Raw genomic sequence first — 18,171 nt, 5'->3', positions numbered from 1 at the left:
AGACAAGGCAAAAAAGTTTATTACAATTTATTGTTTAGTTAAACAATTACTTACTGAAGCCATTGGAACGGTTGGGACCTTGACAAATAGTATTATTGTATAATATATTATTAGAGCATTTTTGGATAGAGTAATGGACACGAGAGCATCTGAGCCCCATAAATCAGTGTCTTGTTTGATTTTCTTATTTATGTCACAAAACATTTGAGTCTATAAATTATTCAGTCTTGTAGCTGTATTATTATTTGTTTGTGTGTTTACTTTGTACTTAAAAAAAAGTCAATAAACAGAATTTACAAAAAAAGAAAAATTACTTACAAGAAGCCAGCGAGGGGGAAGGCAGCCTATCAGAGGATGTGTTCCAGGAGTGACTCATGACAAACAGATGTGCTTACCACTTCAACAGAAAAGTGCAGGGAACCACCCAGAGTGCCCCGCCTCCACCACTAGCCAGCAGCCTGTTGGACTATAGGGTACAAGTGGGCATAAAATGAAAGAAACAAATTAGGCACTAATGTAGTTCAGTGGGTAGATCAGGCGCTCCTATGCAGAGACTATGGTCCTGGACACACTGGTTATGGGATCAGTTCCTGGTCTCGTGCATGTTTGGTGCATGTCAATATAAAAAACCCACTGATTTATATAACACCATCTGGATCAGCTAAAATACCATTACTTTAATTATGATAATCTAGGAAAATGTTGCTATAGGCATAACAAAAGGCAAAAAGGCTAAACAAAGCAGCAGCTGATCATGCCTGTAATACAGCAGTAGGAAACACTGCATTTATAACAATTTTGTAAACATGGTGTAAACATGCTGACCTGCTTTTGAAAGGGTGCATTCAACGCCTTTAGTTACTCTGGGACCCGATGGTCAACTGGAGCCTCTGCAGTTTTAAAACATAGGCTAAAATCAAGTCCTTTCTTATAGAAAGTTGCTCTGATGCAGATAAAAATGAGAAAGGTAAAAGAAAACCAATTATGCTCCTAAACCAGAGAACACAAATAACTGTGATTTTTCAAAGTTAAAGTCCAGTGTTTGCTAAAGATTTCTGTGAGTGGGTTTGATTTTAGAAGCAAAAATACACCGTACTTTGTTTAAAACTCATTCACAGCAGAGTATAACTTAGCCTCATGAATTGATTATACAGATTCTACAGGAATGAAAACACATCTTTCTCTCCTCCCAGGGTGAAAAAGTAAAACCCAAATACAGCGACTGGTGATGACATGGGAGCGAGAAGCAAAGATCCCCCAGGTCAGAAAAGATTCCTGTGGCTTTAAAGCAGACGCTCTTGGTTATGTTAAGTTTAATGAGTCTGATGTTTCCTCTCATCGTTCCTCCTCTAATCTGCTAATCCTGTTCACACGGCGCCCCAGGGGTCACATTCGTCAACAAAGCTGTCAATCATGATATCTGCACCTTTAATAGCATCAAACAAATAAATAAAACTAAACTTTTCAGCAAAGTGAAGACTGTGGCATGAACCTGTGTGATAAAAACTAACAATGACAGAGATCATCTTTGAGAATATTTTATTTAAAGTGTATCATTTTATGCTTCCATGCTTGTCCTGTCAAGGAGGTAGTGGAGCTGAGGACCAATACTACAGCCAGTCAGCAGGAGGAGCTCCAAATGATAATCCACATGGTAAACATACAGATCCAACTTTTCAAACATGGTATCTTCTGTCTTCTTGGGACGTCCACTTCAAGGCCTGTCTCTGAGATCCCCCGTTCTATGGAACATTGCCTTCAGAAAACCTTCCCTGCAACCAAGGAAGATAAAAGGGGATAGCGTTCTGGGGCCCTGCCAAACTAGTGGCCCATGGAGGTCAAAATTAAGGTCCATTGTAAAGTGAAGCTGTGATAACCATATTTTATTAATAACCTGAATGATAATCACTTTTGTCATAGCATCAACATAATGAAAATCAATTTAAATACCTATGCTATTGTTTAAAAAGCCTTTTTCAACATGTATACCCCTTTTCTTAATACAGATTTACAATTAATTAATGTTAACAATGTGGATGGGCATGCTGATATAAATGATAAGGACAGTAATGTCAGTGTTCAGAGCTCAGTCATGATGTGTAGGGCACACACAATAAAGCAGAGGAAACTCTGACACCTTGATGGAAAAGAGTTGAGTAATTGTGAAAAGAGAGAAACAATTAAAAGAGGCAAAAGGTCTGAAATGGGTAAAAGTGCAAACAAAAAATGGGAAACAAGGAGCATAACAATCATGGCAAAAAATAGGTTAAAAGCAGCAAAAATGGTTTAAAACTAGAAAATAAAATTTGCAAAAAAAATGGGTAAAGACGCAAAAAAATATGGAAAAATGTGTAATAGGCGGAAATTTGGGCGCAGATGTGGGCTAAAATGGTTCAAAAGTAGAAATAAGAAGTGGCCATAATGGTCAAAGTGTGTAAAAAAGCAGCAACAATTGCCCTTAAGTTGTAAAAAGAAGCGGCAAAACTGGGCAGAACTTAGCAAAAAATGGAAACAGATGGATGGTTGGTTTAGAAGTAGCAAACTGGATGAAAAGCAGCACAAAGAGGTCTAAAGTAGCAAAAATAGATTAAAAGTAGACAAAAGGAGTAGCAAAAAGTGGCAAAAATTGTTAAAAATCAGCAAAAACATGTTAAAAGTAGTAAAAGAGGTAACAAAATGTGGCAAAAATGGTCGGATAATAACAAAAATAGGTAAAAATGGAATAAAAGGAGAAGCGAAATGTGGCAAAAATGGTTAAAAAGAAGCAAAAATAGGTAAAATGGAGTAAAAAGAGATGCATAATGTGGCAAAAAAGGTTGAAAAGAAGCAAAAGGGAAGCAAAATGTGGGAAAAATGGTTGAAAAGAAGCAAAAATAGGTAAAAAGGGGTAAAAGGAGAAGCAAACTGTGGCAAAAATGGTTGAAAAGAAGCAAAAATAGGTCAAAAGGAGTAAAAAGAGAGGCAAAATGTGGCAAAAATGGTTGAAAAGAAGCAAAAATAGGTAAAAAGGAGTAAAAAGAGAGGCAAAATGTGGCAAAAATGGTTGAAAAGAAGCAAAAATAGGTAAAAAGGAGTAAAAGGAGTGGCAAAATTTGGTGAAAAGCAACATGAATGGTCAGATTGGTTTCATAGACATAATTAAATCACAGCTGGAGAGGGCCCTTTCTCTGGGTTTTTCAGGGGGCCCAACCAACTGTGCAGACCTGCCTGCAACAGACCACAAATAATTAACAAGCGATTAATATCTTTCTCTCAAAACAACACCAACCTATCTCTTTAACATATGCTACTTCACCAATCATTGATTACTTTCTGATATTTCTTTTGTAAAAAATCCTCCAAAATTCCCAGTGAGATTTTAACACAGCTCGGACAAACCCAGAGGAAACCTGTTGTGTAGGACGTGTCCTTTAAGGCTTTCCTCTACATGTCCCTGTTTTTTGGCAGGAAAGCAGCTTTGTGATTGTTGTTGTCATTTTGATAGATGCGCCTACACTCATTGAATCTGAAGGCAATTTTCTCCAGTCTTGATTAAATCAGTTGTGGATACTTTGGGTTCAGCCTGGGTCAGACGTGATCCCCTCTCCCCCCCTTACTCTTTACTCACCTCACCACGCCGGGCTGGAGAGAGCGTGGGTTTCTGTGAATGATGGAGCCTCGTTCTTTCCTGGCTTCAGTCCAGTGTTTCGATGCCGTTGTCAGGCATCCTCTTGTCGACACAAATCTCCGCTGTCGTCCACTTCTTCAAACCCCAACTCCCAAACGTGGCACAGCTAATCAAATGGCTTCAAGAATGTCGGCGTAGGAACGCCAGCAGCGGCGTGATCAGTAGAGCAGATGAGATTAAATGTAAACTGGGATATTTGCATCAACAACATCCATCTACACAACCAAAGTCATTTGAAATGCATAAGATGGGGCCACAATATGCTCATGTCCAATCAGCACTATTCCACCTGCTTCAAGTATCATTAAAGCACTGAGTCCATGCTGTATAATTTACTGTATTCACAATAGAAACATTTCAATTACTGTGCCAAATTGTTTACTGTCAAGGTTATTTAAGGCTGCAGAATAAAATATGTAGGTTCAAGTTTGTGTGACCTTAATTTGTATGCTAATTACACTAGTAATGCCTTACAGATACGTCATAGTAGAAGGCTTATTAATATGTCTATTAGCTCAATATTATAATGCAGCTCAGGCTGCTGAAGGAAAACATGATCGCAAAAAAAATCTTGAAACAAAACAACAAAAATCAAGACCTTACAGTTTAGAGTAGAGGATTATTATTTCAGCCTGGTGGTCCCTGAGGCTGTATGCCTCATGGATACTCATGGCCTTAGCCTACATTGCTGTCACAACATCTTATGTCTCTTTAGCACAAGGACACAAGGGAGGCGGAATTAGCATTATTTTCCACCCAGGAGAATCCACATAGCTATATATATTCAAACTCACATGATAAGACATCCAGGGTGATGGCCAAACTGAGTCAAAGGAAAGCAGCATGTTCTGGTATAAATTTTTCAGCAGATTTTGACTCAAATTTGAGTTGCATGACTCACCTGGAAGTCAGGCCTAAATTCAGCCTCATTAAAATGCGGTTTTCTGCATCAATTTACCACTTCCAGATCTTTGAGAGAGCATTTCTCTGCCTGAGAATCAAAACAAACAAAAAACGTGTTGCCTGCACACGTTTTTACAAATCACAGCACACCAGCTTAACATCACAGAGATGGGGCAACAGCCTAGTGATGGGTTGTTCGTGAACGAGCCAGTTCAAAGAGCCAGCTCTTTTACGTGAATGATAAGAGTTGGATCCCGGACCGATTTTATATTATTATAATTATTTTTGTATATATATATATAGATTTTACCTGCCCAAATATCAATCATACAGTATCTAATAACATTGCTAAAATTGGGAGGTCAAATGAAGCCAAACTGGTACCTTAATGAAGAGCTGTTTGGGAGCAGAAAGAGCCGAACCAAATAAGCTGGATCACTGAAAGATGCCAAAATTCCCATCACCACAACTGCCCCAGAAATATTTGGCCAAAATATCTCAGTTGCCTCCTTGTGGCTAACTGCAGCATAGGCAATCAGAACTGACTGCTAAATTACATGCATTTTGGAAGGAAATCAAAACAAAATGAAACTACAGGGATTTTCGTGGCTCAAATTAAGGCAGAGATGATGCCATTCTGATCACCTGCACTCTGACCTTTCTAAGTGGGTCTGGGGGCATGCTCCCCTTGGGAGAAAAAATTGCACTTTGAGAGCAAAATTAGGAAGCTAAATCTTTGAAAAATGTTTTTCTCTTACTTTCTGTTCTTGTAGTACTTAAACCAGACACGCAGCGATTCGGATACAATTGACCAATTCTAATTTCCAACTGGTTCCTTCTAGAATAAGAGATTTAGGATGATACCAGTTTTTTGGGGGGATTATATCAAACATGATTGATTCAGAAAATCAATAAAAGGGTAAAACAACCAAGGGGGTGAATACTTTTTATAGATGTTGTAGGGGTCTTTACTTTCAGGACTCAAAACTAACTCTTGTTTTTTGTTTGAGTGGTTGGCACAGCCATTAATGGCACAACACTTTAGTGTTTTGATAGGATTTCTCTATGTGGAAACAAGAACTTCCTGACCCCCATTTTGAGTTCTTTGCAGTGATGTGATGTCACCTGCAGACAACCGTTTGTTGACTGTCCTACAGTTTTATTGTGCTGAGCTACATTCATTTACAAATTAGAATCAAGGAAACGATGAAAGAGAGATTTTCAGAGGTGCAGGAGGAGCTACAGCTACAGCTAATGTTTGGCCTACCCACAGACTCCATTTCCCAATTTAAAACCCATAGGCTACAGCTGTTCACCCTGAAATTGATTTCTATGTTTTCAAGTAATTCCTCATTTCAACACATTTTATGTCATGTTCTATGATGATGAAATGATGGCCAAGCTAACCACATCACATGAATCATGTTTGACTCTTGCTGGGTCACTGTTGACATCTATGCCTCAGCTTTGGGACTTTATCTCTCGACTATTTTAGGAGCTATTGTTGTGTGTGATGATTCACAGCCATGTGTTCTCCGTGACTTTGCTTTTCTGTGTTGTTGCGGGTGCTGCTGCTAATGTTCGAGCCATCTGGGTCGGGTCGTTGGCGGTGGAGCCGGGGAGGTCAGACGCAGAGTTGCAAAAGGTAGCTGCAGGGACAGAAGAACAGCTGGGTGTAACAGGATACCGCCTGCAGCTGAAGAAAGGCCATGCAACCCTCTGTGTGCACACTTGTGTAGTCATGCTGCGCTGCATGCATGAACATTTGTCACTTGGAGACTTTTGAAAACTAATTTGCATGTGACCTGTGCCCCTGTTGTCAGATGTGGCTTTTAAAATAAGATGACAGCAGCTGGTTAGAAGAACCACCTTCATTACACATCAGGTACTCATTAAATATCCATTCAAACACTGTAGTTGCTGTTACGACAGATCAGAAAAACCGTGTCAGACAGGTAAATGACAGGAGAGACAGGAATGTAAGAGCTGTAGGGAAATGAGGGAATTCTGTTTTCACTTTTCTGATCACATCATTAAAAGGAGGCATCATGGGTAAGAGAAATCATTTACTTTCTGTGACCGAGGGAGACTGTTAGCATTTAGCAATTGATTGAGACTGCTCCTGCGCTGTTTGGATGGCGCCTTTGTGACTGTTCAAACCCACGCACATTACAAACACACCTCTCTGTTGGGTGCTAGGAGGGATTGCATGGAAGAGAAATCATGTATTTGTGGTATACAATTAAATGTCGTACCCTTGGGTTTCAATCTGCAGATTTAATTAATAAGTTTTACACGATTTAAAAGAAGCAGTGCCTACAGCTGGAAAAGTCGGAGTAGATTATAATGTTGAGGAAAGCAGGTGGGTGTGAGAGACTGAAAGGAGATTAGTTTGGAACTCAAAGGAGGCCTAAAGCTAAGAAGAGGAGGGAGTCAACTGATTGAAGTCAGAAAAAGAACAGGTGCTGAGTATGTACAGTAGAGTATATTAAATGTTCATTCATTGCTAACCTACTTTAAAAGTTGGGAAAATCTCAGTTAAAGTCACTGTTTATTTGAGAAAGCATATATTGTGCAGTTTTCATGGGGATTCTATCCAAAAGTATTGCAAAATGAATGAACGGTGGTAAATGGGAAATGTAGTGTTTGGCGATGGTTAGTAGGAGCCCAAATCTAATGGCTCAGAACGAGCTGTTCCTGTGTGGTTTGGTTTTAAAATGTTAAAGAGCTGTCTGACTCCACCCCGACTCCTCCCCTCTCAGGAAATGCATGTGGCTTAATGCAGTGGTTCCCAAACTTTTCACAGCCCGTACCCCTTCAGACATTTGACCTCCAGCCATGTACCTCCTACTCTCACGCGCTTATAGCAGCTAGAAAAAGAAATGTGTCTGTAAGCCCGCCGCCACCCCCACCTCCCACATTTAGCACGCATAACATACAAATAAAATCTCTTGAAGTGAATTATTTCTCACAAAATAGATTTATTTACAAGCATTTTCAGTAAGAAACACCAGTTCACTTTTGAAAAAAGAAATTTACATTTCTAGAACATATTCAGTCATGAACTTGAAACTGTTAAATACAAACTCACCACAGCTTTAATGAGAAGGATGTCTGATTGAACATATGTTACTTTAAGAATCTTGGCCAATTCAGGACCGATTTCTTTCTCCAAGATCAATCAGAAAGAAAAATCATGTTTTTATTTTTCACGTGCCCCCTATGTCACTTTGTGTACCCCTGGGGGTACGCAACCCCCCCGTGCACACCACTGTTGACTGTGAAATTTAATTCAACTTTAAAGCTAGGCTAGTAAGCTATAGCCACTTGGTGGCGTGCTAGCAGCTGATATCTGCTTTAGCATTAGTTAGAAACTTTAATACACTCACGTAACTTTAAAAATATGATGTTCATATGAAGTGGGCCTAAATGGTACTTCAAAGAAGTGTGATTGTTAGAATCAATTTTAGATCAAGCTGGCTGCAGAAAATGCAATGCAATACCATTTATTAGCATTGGTATCATGTTTTCTAATCCAACCTCTCTATCTACCCCTCGATCACCCAAAAAATCATATATTTTAGTTATTTCAGTGTGTTTTGGCTCCTTAGTACACAGTACTCTGCTGTTTGTCCAAATTAATAAAATAATTCATTAAATTATCTCGTTAAGTGAGTGCAGTTTTCTTCCATAAAAATACATACTTTAAAAAAAAAATGTAAACAGACATCATTAGGATTCATTTCAGTATCGTTGCCCATGTTTCTGCTCTGGCTGCTCATGTATTTGTTTCAGTGGTACATCTTATAAAACTGTTAACTACTGCCTCTCAAAACAAGAGTTAAAGTAGCTAAAGTGAGTATTTAATATAACAGCTGAGATTCATAAGAGTATGAGTCTAAAATGACTTACTGTAACTGTCAGAAAAACTTTTCAGAAAATAGCTCAATCACTCTTTAAATGCAGACTGTTTCTCAAGATTTTTGAGGCATGGTAGGTCATGTTTGATTGACATCTCCTTCGTAGTAATTGACATGTGCATCGTTTCTGATTGACATCTCTCCGACTCACAGCCCCGACTCATGTGTGGAGCGGCGTTTCAGATCCAGAATAGACAGAGACACGACCCTCTGAAAATTGTTTATTTCATTTTCCTTGTCATAAATTGGGAGTTATGAAATGCTTTTACGCTTATTGTAGTTAGCACTTTGCTAGCTGAGATGTATCTGTTTGTTTATATAGCCATAGCAGCTCTGAGGCATCTGTGAGTGGCTTTTTGTCACTGAAATTAACTTTCTACAGCTACACTCAAGAGCTGCAGCTGAAAATAGATCATTCACAACCAAACTAAACTCCAGCAGCAAAGAATACACTTTGATACTCTCACCAATAGATGCAAACAGTCACCTGCAAAAAAAAAAAAAAAACAAAAAAAACAAAAAACAAAAAAAAAAACTACATAAACAACGTATATTTTAGGTACTCTGCCTTAAACTCTACACGGCAGCACTTGCGTCCAATTGAACCTGAAGCACTTGATGGCACTTACTGATGTTGTTTCTTCTTGTCTAGATCATTGCTTGTGTTGTTCTTGCTCTCAAATGTACGTCGCTTTGGAGAACAGCGTCTGCTAAATGACATTGTAACATTGTAACATTGTAACCTGCAGATGAGTCTGAGACAATGTCCTCCCACCTACTGCCACTTACTCAGCCATACTATAGACTTTTTACTAGCTTACCAATTTTTCCAGCCTTGGTCGCGACAACTGCAATCAAGCATTGTGGCAAGTAAGTGGCGATGACTCTTTCACATCACCATGAAGGAATTTTGGTCCACTCTTCTTTGCAGAATTGTTTTAATTCAACCACACTGGAGGGTTTTTAAACATGAATGGCCCGTTTAAAGTCATGCCAGAGCATTTCATTCAGATTTAAGTCGTACTTTGTCCAGGCCACTCCTCTTTTTTCTTTTTACCCATTGGCTGACTTACTGGTGTGTTTTGGATCATTGTCCCACTGTATTACCCAATTGCACTTGAGGTCACGAACGGAGGACCGTTTTAATTGAATTCATGTTTCCATCAATTACCGCAGGTGGTCCAGGTCCTGAAGCAGCAGAGCAGCCACATACTGCACCATCACACTACCACCACCATGTTTGACTGTTGGTATGATGTTCTTTTAATGAAATGCTGTATTAGTTTAATTCCAGATGTAGCGGGACGCGCATCTTCCAAAAAGTTCAACTTTTGTCTCATCAGTCCACAGAATTTTTTTTTTGTCGAATATGAGACAAGCCATCCACAACCTCACACTTGATGAACCATTTTACACAGTGCTGTTGTTTATTTTTGGTTCTCTGTTCTGTATGTCTGTGCCATGTCAGGTCCTCTCCTCATGCTGCAGAGTTATCAATTATAGATTTCTGTCCTCCGTGAGAAAATGGACAAATGGCATGAGAACGAGTGAAAAGTGTCTGTTGCGTGAGTCTTACAGTTTGCAGTGGCATGACAGTTGGTAGCCCTGTCTTTATGCTCATAAAGGCTAACAGGGCAACAAGGCTGCTCATAAGTGGGCCCTGTCAAATTGTGTGTGTGTGTGTGTGTGTGTGTGGGGGGGGGGGGGGCATTTTGCCATTTGGTAAAAATGGCAAAATGCAGTTAAAGAGTAAAAAAAAAAAATTGTTTAAAGAGATAAAAATGGCTAAAAGTGGCAGACATATTTGGAAAAAATGGTGAAAAGCAGTTCAAAGTGGCAAGATTTGTTATAAACTGATAAAAATGGCTAAAAGTGGTAAATAATGGCAAAAATTGGTTTAAATTGCAAAGAAGGGACAACAAGTATGTGTTATGAAATCAAAAGAAAGTTGACTGTTTGAAAAGTGGTTAAAAATGGCAAAATGGTTAAAAGTGGCAAAAATGGATGGCAATAATAGAGAAAGGCGGTTAAAAAGTGGCAAAATGTGTTAAAATTGGCAAATAGGGGCAGAATTTGGCAGGTAAAGTTGGGAAAAGGTTCAAAGGCTGCAGAAATTGCTAAAGTGGAAAAAATGTGTAGTAGGGAACACTTTAATTTAATTCTTTTCAGCTGTACACTGTAGTATCTGACTGAACTATGATAAAACACATCAATGCTGGTGTTATTTCTGACATTTGCACCAAACTGATAAAAATCTGCATTTTACAACTTTTAATGAGCTAAAACGGACATCTTCTTTGAAAAATCTTTTCTTATGTGGCGTAGAATCCTACCATCGGTAGCTTTCCACATCACAAACTTTATATAAAAGGTAGAATCTTACCACCTCTAACTGACTTTCCCATTCAGAGACCACTCCCATCCTCTCCTGCCCTTGCACTGCCTTAGCTCTGAGAGCTCTGGCTTTAGTAATGCCGGCGCTGGAGCCAAAAGCGCAAACAGGGCTCAGTGCTCAGGACCACCACGGTCCGCCACCACTCTGTAGCCTGCTTCAGGGGACTCTGGAGAGGAAAAATCCTCCACCTCAAAAGGTCTCTCTGAGGCAGCAGTGCTGCGAGACTCTGTGTCACTTTCTAGCAAGGGGACATCACATAAATTGGACATCAGAGCCCAACAATAGCTTGACGCACTTTTCAGTTCTAAAATGAAGTGACAGTTAGCCGAGATGCTAGCACCAATGCAAATGATCCAACATGCATGCATTGATATCATTGGTAAGGGCCCAGTCGACTCTGAGCAGGCCTGCAGGGTAATAGTGAGCCTACAGACTTGTTAAAGATTATCTTAAACAATTTTATCCAACTGTCAGCCTGATGTTTTGTCTTCACTTCTTAAAGTCCAGTCTCAACCCCAGGCTCACATAGACTTCAGGATATAGACGCCACTAAATCAATACACGATAGCGTGTCACACAGACAAACAACACATGTGATTCTAAAGCAGAATGAGCTGGAAATAGAGCAATTAAGACAGGATGACACCAGAGAAGGCGCGAAATGAGGAAGAAAATTCAATTTGAGGCTGAGACCAGTTTAGTATGGCTCTCAGACTCTGCAGCTCGACGAGTGTCTCGTTGAAAACAGCGGATAGGGGAGAAAATTGAAAGCGAGAGGGCAGATAGCAGAGAGGTTCTTCTAGGAGACAGAGAGATGGAGTGCGTGTCTTTGTGTTGATGAAGGATGCATCCATGTGCTTGTGAAGGTGTGATAAAAACACCAGAAGTAAACACGGGCTGGTAGTGTTCCCAATGAAGCACTAATGAGGAAAAAGTGATTTTGTTGTTGCCCTTCATGGCTTTGGTGTTCTTTGCCAAAGCCTACTTCAAATTGACGGCATGCAGAGAACGGTATATAATTAGCAGCTATTATGTCGGTAAAGGTCTAAATGTTAGGTAATTACATCGTGTATAATTCTGTATGTACTCTGGCGCTTATAGGAGGAAAAATAATCGCCTGGGCTTTCCATGACCATCTCTCTTCTGCCTCATCTGTGCAGCCTTACATGAGTAAATGCACATTTTCCTCACAGTCACTCACGCAGCAAGTCCCTGTCAACGCTGCCAGATTGTGTAAGAAGGTTTCGCTTTAATTGCTGAACAGATTGACAGAATAAGGGGAGCCCAGGTGCTGCAGGTCCAAAGTGAGAGAGGTGTGACCATGCATGGAATGCATTACTTACGCATGCTGGATCCTGATACATTATTGAACATGTGCCTCTATTTAAAGTGCTCTGATTATCTTCTACTAAGTGCAAATTGAAAGATATCAGGTGCTGTAGTTAGGGTGAAATAATGTTTTTTTTGGCAAAATTTCTTCTAGAATTAATCATCTCTCAAGGGAAATAAAGCAGAGAATTTAACCCCTTTAGCTTTCTCAGTTTAGATGGAGAGTGGACTGAGGGTGTCATGAGGCTGTTCTCCCTCTGGTTCACCCTCCCTCTTCTCCTGTGCTCATTAAGTCCAAAAGTAGTGCTCTGGTTGAGCCTCAGCTCGCAGATAATAATCATACGGGATTGTGATGGTAATTCTCGGGGCAGCAGCGTTTGCCCTTTTATCTCTTCCACAGGAGAGGATCTGAAGAAACACAGAAAACAAAGCTCTCATCCTGAGAGGCTGAGGACTTCAGCTGCTGTGAGAGTGATAGTGATGGGGGTTTGTCTCTGATGGGTGTGTGAGTAAGACTTATCAAGTGATAACCTGGTTCTTAATTGACTCTTCACACAGCATAAACCTTAGATGAAGTCTTCATGATGATTGGTACGTCAGAGATCAGGTTCATTGTAGCATCTTTAGGTGTCATTCTGTTGGAGTTCTCTTTGAAAAGTCCTTGAGTTGCCTCATTTTCTTATTTACCAACAGTCTGCATCACCAACCATCTAGAACTAATTACATTTAATCATGCTAAATAGTTACCTCGAATACTCTGTGCTGCTTATCAGTGGAAGTCACGAACATGTGACTCCTCTTGAGACCTCCATTCTTCTTGTTCTCCATCACAGGAGGGAGATAAATGAAGCAAAGGTGAGGGAGTGTGGTGCTCACCTTCACCATTATAAGACTTTAAAAGACTCAGGGTGTAGACATTTGCATGTTATCTTTGAGGCTGCAGGTGGAGATAACACAAAGTTTATTTACATTCTTTTAGCGCTCTAAATGGTGGGTGAATTTTCAAATAATGCTGCGAAAGCAAGGTACTACGGAAGCCCTAAAGGGCCATGTACTCACATGTATTATTTACTCGGTTTTCCCATGATGACGAAAAATTTGTGTCCGATTTCTTGTGAGCTCGACTTGTTTTTTGTTGTCATCTTGAGATAATGCTGTTTTTCTCAAGGTAACAACATTCCTTATAGCTGACTATGGCTAATGTTTGTGCAATGGCTCTGATTGATTCACCACCTTCTCCTAGCTTCACAGTTGCTTGTTTTTCACTTATAGACAGCTCTCTGGTTTTCATGTTGGTTACACCTCTAACTGTAAATGCAGTCTGCACAGGAAACACCCAAATGTGAAACTCAGCTTTGACATTCAGGGCTATTTATTCTTTGAATAATCAATGAAATAGGAAAAACATGGGAAACAAAAGACCTGTCAGTCACCTGTAACGATATGTATCTCTGTATGTGACCCTCAGTGGAACAAGTTTGGACGCCCTGCTTTAAGGCTAGCAGGACTACAACTGATGTTTTTATCCCATCCAGGCTGGCTGTGATGGTCTTCACTCCAATCTGCAAGAATTATCTCAATGAAACAGATTTAACACATTATAGCTTGTTTGTGTAATCCTCTTGGATGTAAATTGTGCTTTTTTTCTAAAAAAAATCTCAAGTTATTCTCAAAGAAAGACAGGCTGAGTCTCCTCTTGTTTCTAGTCTTCATGCTAAGCTAATCTCACTCTGCTAGCTGCAGCTATATTTAGTTTTCACAGCCCAGATGTTAGTATTTGTTTCTGTTTTGCTACTTATCTACTCATATTTGTAGAGGAAATGTAACCCATTCTTCCCAGGCTGTAGAGGATTTCATTTGGCCTCACGGTGACCAGCTCCTTTTTGATTTTGTGCGAGTCTGCTGTTGTAATCACACTGAGGAGGCAGAAATATGTTCAAGCAGATGTTTGTTGTAAACGAAAAAGAGCACACTTATGCAAACTTACGTGCAATCACATTTCCATAACTCATTTCTCACTGTTGCAGGATTGGTTATCTTCTCACATGCGACCTCCTGAACCTTAAAATGGCATCAAATTATAGGTGAAGGCAGCATATGTGCAAAAGACAGTGTGAGGAAGATGATTACCATGCTACTCTGACAGACTGGTGGGAGGAAAACGGGAGGAGACATCTGTGGAAGAGGAGAGGGACAGACTGAATGTCAGTCAGGGCGTGTAGCTACCGTGTCTGCAATCACAGCATCTTTATCCATCATCATTAACCACAGCTAAACGCCATGAGTGTCCATCACATCTGTTTGTCCACCCACAGAAATGCAAAAAGCCCCTAATATCAATGAGAACAAAGGGAGGAAGAGGGGGTTTGTGCAGCAATCAGACGACAGGTTATCTTTGTCCTGCATATTTGAACATATATATAAAAGATATTTCAGTCTGAAATTGAACGAACTCAGGAGACTGTCTACATCTTAAAAACAGTCCATTTTATATAAAGCTTAGGAGGGGAGGAAACCACTTAAAAAAGCTAATCATGAAGGGTTTTTTAAATTTTTAAAAAGCCTGTATCAATCCATGTGGCTTTTATTTTGAAACAACTACAGTCAGGTATGACTCTGTTAAGCACAGCAGGAACATTTATGAAAGAAAAAAATGGACTCTGAAAAGATGGACGACATCATAGCTCCTCAAAAGTGAAGCCAAATTGTTAAGAAATCTTTCCACAGATTGAAGGAAGTAAGGATTATAAGCTCCGCCTCCTCCTTGTTAACAGACAGGACATGGTGCAAAGAGTGATTTATAGGTCCAGTTTTTCAATTTATTCAGCTATTTGACCCTATTAAAATGCAGTCAAATGCAGCTCTGTTAATGTGGTTCCTGATGCATATTTTTAACTGGATGAGCAGCAAACGCTAACGAACAATATATGAAACTTTTGAAAATCATTTATTTTTCCATCTAAAATCTGTTCTGCTGTAGACTTTACTGGTGAAAGGGACCTTTAACCCTCTGAGCCCTGAGCTATTTTTGAACTATTTTGTCTCCCTTGGTCTTATTGTCTTAAAAAGTTTGTAAAAAATCAACCCTGTGGTGCACAGTAAAGCTCTAAACAAGTTTTTCTTCTGAACAACCTGGGCTTTAAAAATATGTGTACTGCAGTAATGCCACTTGAATCAAAAATAACCTAAGGGACAAAGAAAAAACTAAATGGAAGTTAAAACTAAAATACTTCTCAGTGTGGCACACGGCAAACAATACTGACCAAGACTTTTTTTGCATAAACTTGTTCGCCAGTCTCTCAAGGACCAGAGAGTGAAAAAAAAACCTTCTGGGACAAAAAGTCTTTAAAATGTTCCCATTTTTACACACAAAAAACCCGTGCACTTTTTTGCCTTGGCTGTTTTTGTGCCATCATCATTAAAAACACTTTCTGTCTGCAGTGACACAAAGGGCCACATCACAGGCTTTGTCTCTCTTTCTCTCCATTACAAGCAGGCATTACAAGTTACAAGCCCTCTCCTTCAGCTTCCAAGTTTAAAGACATGCGCTGTAGGCAAATCAACGATGGAACAACCTGCCATTGGTTATCACAAACCATGTGACTTCCATTTTCGGAAAACAACATGGTGGCCAATGTTAGAGTTGGGTGGGTGTTATTTTTGAACCTGGGAAGTCACCCAAGTTCCAGGCTTGCTTGAAAAGCCACCATGAGGTCTGCAATGGCATGGATAGCATCATGAGAACGGCAGAATGGAGGGCTTCCAGAGGAGGGCTGATTTGTGTTTCAAAAGTTAGTTAATAGTAATATTTGCACCGATGATGAACATGCCAGCACTGCATCACATTCATCACCTTCTTTAAGCGATGGACCAGCAGGTCAGCCTTTCTCCATGGATAGGCTTCAGTTTTTACCCTCCCCTCTTAAGCCTCTTTACAAATATCCCATCATGCACTGCTCCTCATGATCAAACCTGTTAGTGCACGCACAGAAATGTACACACTGAACCACCAATATTTTAATCCCCAAGCATGTATTTCCCACCCAGGCAAGTATGTGTTTGTTTAACCCTTTAAAGCCTGAATACAAAAATTATAGCCAGAAAATTCTCATTTTTTGGAACTGAAATGTTTATTTCACTTTCTACTGAAATCCAAAAATATCCAAATTTCCATAAAATTTAACATATGCAGTATATTTTTTTTTGTATCTTATTTGATACATTAGGTGTTTTTGGTAACTGATAATCCACTTGAGGGCATTTCTATCATTTATCAGATTGAATTCAGAATTTTTTTTAGTAATTTATTGATCATATTGATTAGATAGCAGTATCATAAAAGTAGGTATCAAATATGATACAATGGGCTTTAAGGGGTTAAACATGCAGACTGAAGTGGAGTTTTACTTTATCCTGATAAATATTCAGATTTAACTTGGCAAGTATATATCTGTCTCTATTTTCTCTCTACAGGTGGCTGGAGTTAAGAACGGCTTATCTTTCAGTCTCCATCTGGGCTGGGCAATATGAGCTAAAGATAAAATCTCTGATTTCTTGGCACCAATCCCGATTTTAACGGATTCTCTTTCAGGCTTAAAAAAGAAAATAAATGTTGCTCTTATCAAAAACATTTAACCTGAATTTTTCTACAAGTGATGAAGTGTGAACTTGTCTTTAAAAGTGCAGGGGCTTATTTAGCATTTAGCATTTTAGCATGAGGAATGATATTGAATTTATCATATATCAATACAAGTTTAGTTTTGTTATTTTTATAAAGCCTTTTCCTATACAAACAACAGCCTTCCAACATAAAATTGAGCATATAGCATTAGTTCAGGCAGACCATGGAGTCAGGTGCTTCCTTATAATTGAGATCAGCTGATCTTATGCAAGCCCTCATCAGCTGATGGCCAGCTGATTCCCTCCTCCACCCCAGCTCCTCCTTTAAGTTGGCTCAATCAATCTCATTCTGTTGTGATTGATGCCTGCTCTGCTTTGGGTTTCCTTGTAGGCACCGGAAGAGCAGGAACATGTGCAAATATTTGTAACTACAATCATGCATGTTTTTTGACAAAGTGGTCCTGACTGAAAAAGGATTATTCACTTTATTAATTGGGCTTCACAATCACAATAAGCTTTAATCTATTCTGTGAGCCAGTGTGCGTATTATCTACTTTTTCTGATGTGGTGTTTCTGTCCAGTCTGTCCTGGGTTGACCCAGAGGAGAGGGGCAGAAGAAGATCAAGGCAAAAGTCTAGACTTTCCAGGAATATAATTTATTGATAAAACTGATGTGTCATCCAGGCCAGGTCTCTTTGAATCACTTTGGTTAAGAATAAAAATATTTTAAGAATAACTGCCACTAAAGAAGTTGCTCTCAAGGCTCTGATGACCTTGTGTCCACACGCCACATCTACAGAGCATGTTGTCCTTGAAACAGGCGGCCTGTTTTTCTTGTAAAGTTCAGCAGCTAATCAAACGATAGCTGATGACCTGAACATGTAGTATTTCAGTATTTTAGACAAGGATAATATCAGTACATTTGACTCAATTTTGACTTTGACTTTTGACTTTGATGATTTTGAAAAATATAACACATTACAGTTAAACTACACTTTTAAATTCTTGAATATTTTACAGTATGACAGCTGCAAACTCTTGAAATTCTGTTGCAGTGTGGGTCTCCTCTGGCAAAAACAAAGCAGAGAGTCAACCTCATAGAATGCATACTGATGAACGTGCTTCATGCGTCCTTTTGGAGCACCTGAAGTCACAGGTGGCAACTCTAACTCAGTGGATAACTTCCGTCATGGTGAACATGTGTCTCACATCAAAAACTACATCGATCCACCAGAAACATGAACAAAAGGACCTCAGCATGGATCACCGTACACAACAGGCAATACCAAAACACAACTACACATAGAACACATCTAATCTTTCATGATAGGGAACTC

The sequence above is a fragment of the Cheilinus undulatus genome, linkage group 19 (genome assembly GCF_018320785.1).
Source record: "Cheilinus undulatus linkage group 19, ASM1832078v1, whole genome shotgun sequence".
Classification (NCBI taxonomy): Eukaryota; Metazoa; Chordata; class Actinopteri; order Labriformes; family Labridae; genus Cheilinus; species Cheilinus undulatus.
This window is presented reverse-complemented; position numbering follows the sequence as displayed.